Source organism: Argiope bruennichi, chromosome X2 (assembly GCF_947563725.1).
Source record: "Argiope bruennichi chromosome X2, qqArgBrue1.1, whole genome shotgun sequence".
NCBI lineage: Eukaryota > Metazoa > Arthropoda > Arachnida > Araneae > Araneidae > Argiope > Argiope bruennichi.
Genome location: NC_079163.1, coordinates 830,611 through 843,623, shown reverse-complemented (window position 1 = coordinate 843,623; position 13,013 = coordinate 830,611). Strand labels below are relative to the sequence as shown.

Genomic DNA, 13,013 nt, shown 5'->3' with positions numbered 1-13,013 from the left:
AATCCGTGACTAAAGCATTGCGACAGTTACGGACGGTGAAAGGAATTAAGGCGAAGAAAAAACCAATTTCATTTAATGGGACATTGAATTTAGTTCGACGTTTAGAGGAAACGGGAAGATTAGAGGAGCGTCCACGAAAGTGGAAGACTATCCGACAGCGCTGACCGCGTCCCTGTTCCAGTGCACGTGAAGCAGGTAAAATAACAGGAATTCCGGAAAGGTCGATCCGACGCATTCTGCACGAAATCTTGAAACTGCATCCGTACAAGATAGAGGCATTTCACCAGTTGTTGCCAGCAGATTGCGAGAAAAGACAAGCCTTTCCAACATGGGTGCTCGCACAAATGGAACGTGACCCAGAAGTGTTACTGAACATCATGTGGACAGATGAATCCCCCTTTTCATTGCATGGTGACGTCAATACACAAAACAGTCGTATCTGGGCAGCATCAAGCCCTCGTGCGTACACGACCAAACCACTACATTCTCCACATGTGACTGTTTAGTGCGGTTTCACTGCGTCCTTCATTCTAGGCCCTTTCTTTTTTGAAGAGCGTTGTCCTGTATCCGGTTGGAAAACCTGTTCCGTCACTGCAGAACGCTATCTTAGGCTTTTGCGAGACCACATTATGCTGCTTTGCAGCAAAGACGTGCGTTATCTCCCGTCACCTTCATGCAGGATGGTGCCCCGCCCCACGTTGCTAGTTCCGTTAAGACGTTCCTCCTAGACACATTTACTGAGGACAGAGTGATAAGCAGAGGATGTAAGAATGAATGGTCCTCATGATCGCCAGATCTTTCTCCAGCGGACTTTTGGTTGTGGGGATACCTAAGGTCTCGTGTCTATCGGAGCTCCCCTGCCACTTTGGTGGAACTGAAAGATGCCATTCAATTGGCCGTTAGTGGCAATATATGTGAATCGAAACTTCATTTGTATTATGAATTATTACATAAGGAAACGGTGAGATTTTTTACCGGGTGTATATGTTGGAAAATCATTTTTTTTTTACTTGCAAGTTAACATCCATTTATCTATAGCCCTTAAACTTGCGAATAAGAATGAGCAAAAAATTTATAAAAATGTGTTCATTTGATAACGTTTTCAAAAGAATATCAAATTAACTTTTTAAACACCAAAAGTGCCATGTAAAAGTTATAATAATTGCTTTTTTTGTAAATAAGATAGCTCACATTAAAATCCACTATTCGAGGAGAAGAAATTTTGAAACTTATAGGTGATCAGAATTTCTGAAAAATTTCATCCCAGTTTGCAAAGAATTATTCTGACTTTTGGCTCATGCATTTTCAGTTTAGTTCCCTAAAAAAATAACAGGGTTCATTTTTACTTAATTATTAGGCAATGTTCATTTTTAAAATGAAGAATTCGTAAAAGAACATTATTAAGCAGATGTCATTTTATTTGGATGGAAATCCTTTTTCAAAAAACAAAACATCGGAAATGGTGTATCCGAAACTTTCTTGCATTTTCCCTAATAAAGTATTTTCTTCCCTCACTTTTAAATAAAAATCCTGAACTTTCAGCAAGGGGTGAATTCCAAAAGTGATCAGATTTTTATTTTCAAAAAAACCACACAAACATTTTGTGCTTATTATTTTGTGCCACACAAGCATTAGTATGATGAAGAAATGCGAGTAGGGATTTGGAGCGGCATTTTATTTCAACAAACTGAAACCAAAATTTGACACAGATCTATAATTTTAGCAGCAAGATGGTATTCCAAATTCCATATATCTTAGCCATTACGTTTTTGAATTTTCTCGCTTACATGCGGATGTACAACCAGATAGACAGTCAATACGTGGATGGATTTAGTCCAAAATATGATATGGATCTACACTTTAGAGCCTAAAATTGTGTACAAAATTTTATTCATCTAACTCTTTACGTTTCATAGTTATCGTCTTTGCTTGTACTTAAACAGATAGACCTCAGAATCGATTTCTTTCAAAATTTTTGCAGACATTTACACATTTAGTGTATAGACCACATCCAAAATTTAAATAATTTAGCTCAAATTGTTTTTGAGCTGTTCTTCTGTGTTGAGATATTCTTCAAAATATCAAGATCGAATTTTTTGACGATTGCAATAGTTTGTCTTTGTATGATTGGTCAAGAAGAAAGTAATGAGATATCGCTTTGAGTTATAATCAATGCAAATCATGCATTTAAAATTAAGGACAAAGAAGTGAATTCCAAACATTAACTTGAAAGTCAATTAAAAAAATTAAGGACTTTTATTGAAACCTAGTTTTTTCTACAAGAGATATAGAAATAATAATTCAAATGATTCCTATAGATGTATTTAATAGAAATCAATTTGCATTCATTTTTTGAAAGAAATATACTTTTCTTTTTCAATATTAAGAAGTCCTTAGCTCAATCGCTTTGAAAGAAAAATAATCCATCTCAAGAGTAAAATCTTATAAATATATTTGAAGAAAAACAGATAAAATCCTAACGCTCTTGAATTCTCGTCATGAAATTCTTAAAGAACTCTGTACTTATTTTCGTCTATAAACTTCCTCAATACAAAGAAACTTCAAGCATTTCTATAAATTCTATTTGACAGATACATGTGGGCTGAAAATTGAATTCCGTGTGAATTGACACCCTCCTTTATTGTATTGAGAAAAGACTGATGCAATAACATAGTATGTTCGTGACTGGATTTATGCAACGAACACATTTTACATTGAAAGCCAGAATCTTTAACATTTTTGAAAATTGATAAGGATGGAACAATGATTTAAATAATTCATGTTTGAAGCACAGTGTAGATTTTATGATGAAATTCTACTACGGAGTAGTCACTTCTTTGACTTTCTCACAGCGTACAATTTGAAATACTTTCGAAATGTTGTAAATGGCAATCCAAATACTATGCTAATTGCCATTATACTTTCGAAACATTGCACGTGGTAATTATTCCTTCTCATTGGACAATTAGAAATGTATTAGATAAGAATGTTTAATATAAATATTTTGATGAGTATATATTTTTTATTTCAATCGATATACCATGTATAAAATGCCACTTAATCTTAATAATTGTTTGGTATAAAAATAATAAAATATTCATGTGTAAAACCAATTAAAAAGCTTGTAAATGAAAATATAAAGGTATTAATTAAGCCAAAACAGGAATAAATTGGTTATCAAAAATATGCTTCATTATTAAGAAGATAAAGAATAAAATTATTTAACTTCTTTTGTATAGGCAAAGAAATGTGACAGAAATAAAGAAATTTGAAGTTTCCTAAATTCAAGATTTAAAAATCACCATTGTTTAAGCATAAAATTGAGTGAAATATTTACTAAAAAGGAAAAATTATTTCATAGTTTGAAATAGTTTGAAATCATTAATGCCGTATAATTAAAGTTGTACATCAAAAATTAGTGTATGAAAATTCCAGATAAATCACAAAAAATCAAAACCTGAAAAATTTTATTGCATTTTGTTTTCTAATTAAATACATCTAAGTCCCTTTTTAAGAATTCCTTATTATGTGTGCTTTGGACTACTGAAACAATCACAGATACACATATTCTAACTAAAGGCGTTTATTTAACATTTTATTTACTGTCAGTACTTTAAAGCGCCTTTTAAAAGCGGCGTCCCAGTATGACTATTTATTTTAACAGTATTTGAAGGAACACAAACAACGTACTTCCAATAGAAAGCTACTAAAATTAACATTAAAAATCGTTTATTAATAATTTAATTAATTGCATTATATTAATTAATTAAAAAATATTTCTTTTTCCTGGGTTTATTCTGTGCCAAAACTTAACTAATAGTTCAAAAATTAATTTGAAAAATTGATTGTAAAACAGTTCGGAAATAAAGGGTTAAGTTCTTAAAGGCATAAAAATTAAAGTAAATAAATAATTAAGACATGATAAATGAAAATCTTACTACATGGAAGAATAAGATTAAACAACTTATGATTTGTAACACATTTGTTAAAGCACTGCTCTACTAAATAAAATTAGATTACTAAAGGATCGACCCTTTGAAATGAAAAAATTCAATATGTATAGATATGTAGTACTGGGCTAGATGAAAACACATTAATTTTAATCAACGATAACAATTAATATTTCAATACTTATAACACCATATATATTTCAAATTGAAACCACACGTACGTTCGCTATCTTCTGACAGTTCTAATATGAATTTCTTCCGCTCGCTTGCTCTATTGAATTGGTATTAAGTCACATTCGGCCATCGACCATCTCGGACCTTCGAGTACCACAGGATTTGAACTTCAAGTACTGAAACATAGAAAAAAAAGGAGAGAAAGAAGACAACAAAAGAAAATTAAACGAAATATAAAAAAGGGAAAGAAAACGTGTAATTAAGACATAAATGAAATTCATTATCTCATGTGATCCGCATCCAGGGAAGTCAAGTTCAGGCTATGATGATTTCCTATTTCTTAGACTTCACATCGGTCATTTGTTTTGATGTTTACGATTTTGAAGGATCCAAATATCGAGTAGTAACTTTAAATATGTACTGAACTGAGTTCTTTCAATGATCATCATGTTTCGGCTTTTGTCGGAGAGTGCTGGTTGGCATTTTCTTTTGAAACTTCGGTAGTTCTCTTGTTGAATTTTTAGGCATCTTTCTCTCGCATATGTTCTCATTCATCTTAGAATACCTCATAATCTTGTTCAAGGATTTGTGACAATTGGTTATCCTCCTGAACTTCACGGAAATGCCTCTGAGGAACTAAAAAAGAGTTTTCTGAGTTTCTCTGATTGCTATACTACATTGCTTGTCTGCTTGTCACTTGTAAGGAACAGAGACATTTTCTGAAATAAATAATCACAGGCAATGAGCGAAGAAATGAAACGTAGCTCATAAGTAATAGAGGTGGAGTCCCTCTTTGGACAGCAGTGCACATTTGGCACCTGCTATTCAAGTTGCCTATTAAACGATTGAGGATTTCTTGGGGGATATAGTCCCACTCCTCTCTCAAGGCGCCTTTCAGTTCTTTCTCGGATCGGGGAGAATTATGTCTTTTTGAAACATGTCTACGAAGAGTATCCTATGCATGTTCTATGAGAGCCAAATCTGGAGAGTATGCAGGTCATTCCATACGTTCAATATTTTCATTTTGAAATATCTCCGATACTTCAGCAGTCCTGTATGGACGCGCATTGTCGCCCGTAAACAGAAAGTTTGGACCGACCGAACCCTTAAAAAGACAAATGGGATCCATAATAATTTCTCTGCGATGCCATTATGACGTAACAGTACCTCGATCAAAGAGAGAAGCGGTATTCTGCCACTATGCAAAATTCCTACCCACATCATAACGCCTTGACCATACCCATTACGTTCATGAACATTCTGTGGCTCCTAATATGTTCCCATCTCTCTCCAATATAATTGGTGGCCAGAATCACTTGTCACAGTTAAGCGGTATTCATTGGAGAACATCACTCTGGACCACTGTTTCTGACCCTAACCAACAAGTTCCCTACACCAACGATGTCTTTCTCAACGATGGCGTCGTTAAAGTGGGGTGCAATGATCAGCCTTCTGAGCATACAAATCTGCTTGATTTAATCGTCGAGAAATAGTTCTAGATGAGGCATTTGTACCGTTAGCGGTTGCAAAATCTGCTGCTATCTGATTTAGAGGAAGATTTCTGTTCTTCTCACCACTAGAGCTACCTATCGATCATTTCGGTGTGTGGCGTTTCTTTCGCAATCACCGGATGCTTTCGCATAGTATTTCTGCCTCCAGCGGCATTTTTTAGTCTCGAGATGGCACTTTTAACATGCCCATTGCTGTGGAAACAGTAGCGTCACTTTGACCTGCTTCTAGATGTCCAACTGCTCACCCACGATCGTAAGCACTCAAATGATGTATTGCCGACATTCTGCGTATAATAGTAATACGGAAGTACTAAACGGAATTTCTCAGAAATGAGTTCAACAATCGGCAGCGCTGTTTTCTTCAAACACCTAACTGCATGACATTTTGAATGAATTAAGAAATTTTGTGGAGCATCTTTTGTCAGATAGCCCGTCCTGCTCTACTACGCCCTCTATATTGAATTTTACCATGATTGGTCGGCAGCCGGAGCACTATTTTGCAAAAACCAGTTGTTGCTTAGCAATTGTCAAAGAGTTTATTTAGGATTCTTTGCACTGTAGGAACAAAGCAGAACCACTTATTTGAATCATCAGTATATATACATTATGTGATCAAAAGTATTCGAACATTTTTCGATATTGTTTTCGGCTTTCCGTAATTTTTCCAATTTCTTCTGGAAGGTAGGCGAACTATCTCTGACTTTTCTAATATGTAAAAAAGGCATCTAAATTTACATTTTGCCTTGAAGATTCTGTAACAAAAGTATTTAGGGAAAGTGAAGAAGAAAAGATCTTGCCCGATTGGTAGATATTAATTTGAAATTTTCAACAATGATTTTATTTATTTTGGGTAGTATTTTCATGAATTTTGTAAATATAACACTTATGTTCGGAAAAATAAAAAAGTTTTTTTAAAGAAAATTCCAGTTTTAAATGATGAGTTATCAAATGATTGATATGACATTGACAGAATATGTGACAAAGTTTTATTCATTGTGAATATTTACTGAATTCTCTAAATATTCGAACAAATAGTATGTTTAATAAATACATTTTAACTGCGCATGCGCAAAATACAGCATATTTTTCCTTTTAAAATTTCAAAGTCTGGTATATACCGCAATTTATATAAAAATTCTTGTAGAATGCCATTAAAATTAAGAGCGATATTAATGTTGAAATGAGCTGAATTCCAAGTGCCCTCGATAAGAAGCAAAATGACGAGGTGTTTTTTTCCGCAAATTAATATAATTTAAGTTTGAATCTTCAGATATTTATATTGAATTGTACGCAATGTTAAAAATAACTAGACACTTCTTTATACCTTTAAGTGAAGTATATAACATAAATTGCACTAAATATTCATAAAAACAAAAGAAATTATGTTATTTATTATTATTTATTCAAAACATTAGATTTCTAGAATTGCGCAATATTGTTTACAATATTAAAACAGTAGTAATTTGTGATGGGACCATCTTTTCAACTGAATGATAGACATCTTTCTGCAATATCTCGTATCATGAACAAGGAGATCATCATGTAGGAACAAACATGGATCCTTTCCAAACTGTTGACATGACATAAGCCTTACGATATTGTTCAAAGTGTCTATGTATATTGGTGCTTTGATATTTTCTTTTATGGAACAGAGAACCAAGCTCAAACAGTTATGATTCAACTCTCAATTTGAAGTGCAGAACTGGTTCCCTGATATGCATATTAAAGAATTTGACTGACCTTCTCAAAGGATCTCAATCTCACAAAATACTTTTAGTGTGAATTGGAACCCGACTTCGAGTTAGAACGCAAAGACTTAAATCAATTATTGAACTTACCCGCCTTTTTATACGAGAATGGCGTTCAATTTCCCGAGAAACATTTCAGGAGCTAATGGTAAACTTTTCTCATAGAATAGCAGTTGGCATTGCAACAAAAAGTGAGATCGCCTCTTATTAGTAATAGACAAATTCAGATTCTTTCTGTTACGGTGTAAATGAAATATCATAATAAAGTTAAAATGTAGTGTTTAAACAAATAATAATGAATAACATCTTTTTTTTTGTTTTTTTTTGCTTTTTTATGATGTTTAATTTAGACCTGGAATTCGTTGGAAGAGAATACGATTCACGATTGGTGATAATTATTTCGGGATAACCAAATGTTGACTATTGCTTTTGGAGTTTTTGCAAATTTATAAGTTTTTATAGCACAAGGGCTAAAAAAAGCCACATTGTGTTCAGAAGCTCATTAATTACAAATCATTCCGAAAAAATTTAGTTAATTAAAGAACCACAAAATTAAATCATGTCAAGTATCTGAATATCTTTCAAAAAATTTCCCGATAGTTTAAATTACAAATTTACATGAGATAATCTCTTAAAATGTCTTTAAAATGATAGTAAGTAAACTTTCAGTAAAGATTAAAATTGTTACATTAACATTGAATTTGCTTAAATAATTCATTAAAATGCAATTGCATCTATTGCGACTTTGTGAAATTCAGAATGTAAAATGTATTTTTTGTGTCAAATATGCTTGACCTGCATGAAGTCTTGTCAAGATCACATAGATTTCTCATTAAATGTGGGTTTCTAAAGCTTTTGACAGATGGCTGAATTCGGAATAACATATTACTGGATTAATTATTTCCCATATTGATTGACATACTTAATTTCACGATTTAAAGGACTTGTAAAGCATCTTCCAAAGGAACAAAATTAACTTTTCTTGTCCATGCGCTTTTGGTCTCTTTTTCAACATTTTAGTTTCCTCCAATTCCGCTTGTTATGGAATTTAACCGAAATTACGTAATCACATAAATTATACACTTGGAGAAATGTTTACAAGACATAGGTAAATTGCATATAGTTCCGATGTAAAAACTGAACAGAAAGTATTAAGTTCTTTTTGCAGCTGTAACATTTTGGAAAAAAGCTAATTCCCAAATTTCAAGCCATTCGTTTAAATTGGGATGATGCTACAATTATTTTCCCTATCTCATAAATAAATTTCTGAAACATTACATCAATTATAAATGGCTTAAAGTGTATAAAATCATCAATAAAAACATTTTTCGTTCTGTTACGGACGAGAGCCTTCAATATTTACAATTATTAATTCAATATTGAATACGTTTCATATACCTCTTATTTGGAATCCATAAGTTGTATAAAAGACTGTTTCATGAAAAGTATTGGACCATAAATAAGATTAACAGCCCTGTTACACTGTTTATATTATTTATTATTTTTTTATTTATGTTTATTTTATTATTATTTTATTTTATAAGAATATGAAAAAGAAAAAGTCTGAGTCTGAAGAGAGCTCACTGCTTAGAATTTGCAAGCTGGGAACTGTTGATGCTTTAAATACTCCAGTGGATATAATATTCACTTATTATGAATTATATCAAGTTGTACGTGGCAGCTGAATCATATACTGGTGCTCAATAATCGAGTTTTGAGCGAACAAGGAATCGATAATTAATTGATAATAATATTTTTTCATTAGCGATATTTTATAAGCTCACCAAAAGGTATTGGGCAATTCTTTAATATTATTCGGCGTTTAGACACATTTTTTTTCAAATTATTAATGTGAGTAGAAATGGAGATTATCTAAATAGATAAGTTAAGTTCTGGATCAGAATGAAGACCTCGTCTTTTATGAAAATACAAGCAAACTGCTTTCTGGGTACAGAAAAGTAATCCATTTTTTTTGTGACCCAATAAATCATATTGTCAATAGCTGTTTGTAGCTGCCTTTTTATTAATTGCATGACTTCACTTCCGCAAAGAATCAAAATATCATCTACAAGTATGTACAAATGAACATATATTCGAAACAATTCCATTCATTTTTATAATAAGGAATAAAACATTCAGTATCCTATTTTGGGGAATTCCTAAACAGATAGATGACAAAACAAGACGAACATCAGTGAAAAAAGCTTGGCCTATTTCAAAGGAATGCATATTAGTTTGTTCTCAAGCCTAATAATTATGAAAGGTAAGGTATCTGTCACTTAACATCAGTCATATGTGTTGCATGCGTTTATCGCATTCTTTGAAAAACTCGATACTGACTGACCTGTTTGAATCCGGAAAAGGAATGATTGTTGGAATGCTGTACGCTGGTTAATCGGTGCTGAAAACAGCTAATTATTTGGATTGTGCAAGGAGTACTGTATCAGCCGTTATGACAGAGTAAACGAAATGCGGTAATATGATATCTGTGAAGCACAACAGTGGACGGGAAAAATGCTTACTGAAATAACGCTTACTCAGGGATAGAAGAGTGTTGACTAGCACAGCGGCCGAAAGCACAAGCAATCTTTATTTCAGATAACGTCTGAGAATAAATAGTCATCTCCCGAGCCCCATTTCAGAATAAACTTTCCAAATGCAACTTAATGCTTCGAACTTTTATGGAAGAGCTGAAGTTCGTAAACCATTGGTAATATTAAACAACACCGGCGTAATGGCGTACGCCACCATTAGCGTACCAATTTTTTTACAATTTTTTTCAGCGAAGGTAATGGTGTAAAACACATAGAAACTGGACCCCACAACAGTGGCAGCAAGTCATTTGGTTTGATGAATTAACTTTAACCATATTTCAGACAACTGGATGCGTTTCTGGGTGGAGATCGCCCACAGCATTTTCTCCAGACTACCTCTTGCCGATTGTGAAGTATAGAGGTGGTTCCCTTATGGTATGATGTGCGATATCTTGGTATGGTCTTAAGCCGCTTGTTACTCTCCATGGCTCGGCTTTTATCTGCTTACTATGGTGATATTCTGGAAAATCAGGTGCGTACTATATCAAGTGGGGGATCTTGTCTCTGAGAATTATTGCCGTATTAAAGACGATAAAGATCATATTCACACAGCTAAAATTGTCCAAAACTGGTTTGAAGAGCATGAGGAGGAAGTAGGACATCTTGCTTGGCCCCTTCAGTTTCCTGACTTGAACATAATTGAACATTAGTGAAGATATTTGGTGTCAAGACACCATGCTCGGTTTTCCCCACCATCTGCGCTTTCGGAATTAGAGACTGCTTTCCAGTAATTCCCTTAAATGTTGTTCATGACATCTATCCATCCATCCCACGTCGCATACAATTTGTAACTCATTCAAAGACTGATACAACCCCCTATTTATAAAGCGTTTCTCTTTTTCATGGATGTTCATGTTATTTTCTCACCCATTTGTAGGTTGAGAAAAAAGTATCCTATAAAATAGCTCAAATGCGAATCTGAAAACTTTTCTCTAAAAACTGTTTTTATAAAGATCAGTTTATTACTGTTCAATTCAACGTTAAACAAATATCTTAAAGTGCTATATCATCAACTTCGATCGTAAAATTTCTCCAAATCAAAAATTGACAGAAAGTGCTTTTGATCTATTAAAGTTTCCCTGAAGACCGTTTCTAATTTTAACAAGTTGTCCAGTGTACTTCGTATTTTACTGAAGCCACTCTGAAAAGGAGGTAAACAATTTCTCTTTTCTAAGTTATACATTAATCTAACTTTAACCATATACTCCAATAACTTCTTAAGACAATTACCCTCATGTTCTAAATTAAGGTCACAAAAATGTTTCTCAAAGTAATTCTAAATGGCTACCAGTAAAATTTAAACAAATTATATTTTATATATTGTGAAAGACAGCTAACACGATATTAACCTTTTTGTGGGAAAAAATGTTGTTTAGCATTAGTTTTTGGGGAACTATTGAAATTAGACCGTTTAGGCGTCTGGGTATTTGCCTGCCATTTTGTGAATATTGCATTAAAACAAAAACTTTAACCTGTTTCAGTGAGAAAGAGTTCTCATAATCGTTTAGACGATGCCTTGAGATGGAGAACCGTTGGTAGGCTTGAAGTTGGGCAGTCTCAAGTGGGGGTGGCTCGATGGTTACAAGTGGCACCGAAAGTGGTATCCAGGCTGTGGAATCAATTCCAAACAAGTGGTACTGTAACTAGGAAGACCGGCCAAGGCCGTCACAGAGCAAAGACGCCTGCACAGAATCGCTATTTGGCATTAAGCGCACGAGGGCATAGGCTGACAACGGCTCCTGAACTTGCTCGTGACCTTGCTGCTGCGTCTGCAATAAGAATTTCCAGACAAAAAGTATACAGACGTCTAGCAGAGAGGGCTCTTTATGCCCAACGACCAGTTGAGTGCGTCCCTTTGACTGCACCCAACAGAAAAGCCCGGCTGTTGTGGTGCCTAACATATCAGTCTTGGGCACAGCAAGAATGGGAGCGTTTTCTTTTCAGTGATGAGTCGAGATTTACCACACATAGTGACACTCGTCGAATCTTCATATGGAGAGAGCAAGGAGCTCACTATCATCCCTCCTACGTAAAAGAAAGCGACAGATTTGGTGGCAGAGGAATCCTTATCTGGGGTGGCATAATGTTGGGCAGTCGTACACCACTGCAAGTCTTCGCTGCGGGTACTGTCAATGGACATCGCTATAGGGATGAGATCCTTGAAACCTATGTGAGGTTGTTCCGGGGTGCTTTTGGCCCAGACTTCATGTTTATGGACGATAACGCGCGTCCACACAGAGCCCAGATCGTTGATGATTTTCTTGAGAAAGAGGATATACGACGTATGAACTGGCCCTCGAGGACTCCGGATCACAATCCTATTGAACATGTTTGAGATGGTCTCGGAAGAGCCATTGCACAGCGTAACCCCCCTATTAATACCCTCCAAGAGTTAAAAGCTGCCCTTTTGGAAGAATGGGCTTTGTTGGTCCAAGCATTTATCGACACCCTCATAAACAGTATGAAAGCTCGTTGTGATGCCAGTATAGCAGTGCACGGTGGTCACATTTCATATTAGACAAGCTTTTCCCGAGATAAATGCTTTATCTCTGATTCGTAATGTAACACTTTTTGATATATCCTGTTTCTTAATTCCCAATTAAAATTTTTTCCATTTTGTTATGTGTCCGTGTTCTTTCTTCCATTATAGTGTACCTCTGTGCCAAATTTCGTGACAACACACTGAATAGTTTTTCATTTTTCGCAGATTTTATGTTTGTGACCTTAATTTTGGGCATGAGTGTAGTAAAGCCTATAGGTATATAATTATAAGGATCTTATCAGTCCTCTCAAGTTTTGAGGGTGAAGACTATTATAGCTTTTTGTCAGCAAGCTGGAAAAAGTCTAACCAAATTCTATTAAATAAGATTAAAATCGCGATTCACTGAGATGCGCATAATGTCATTATGCTCTTTTCTGTTTCCAGAGAAGTATTTTTGTAGTGTCTTTTTAATCCGTTAAAAGCAAAATTCGAATTGTAATCCGTTTTGTTTGAATTGCTCCCCTCCCTTTCCCCCCTCTTTCTTTTCAAAACTT

At 34.4% G+C, this 13,013-nt stretch overlaps 1 protein-coding gene across 7 annotated transcripts in view; it reads left to right on the top strand.

Annotated features, from left to right (window-relative positions):
- Nucleotides 1-13,013, top strand: part of LOC129960009 (rho guanine nucleotide exchange factor 25-like) — a 575,803-nt gene that overhangs the window by 113,010 nt on the left and 449,780 nt on the right. The window lies entirely within an intron of this gene.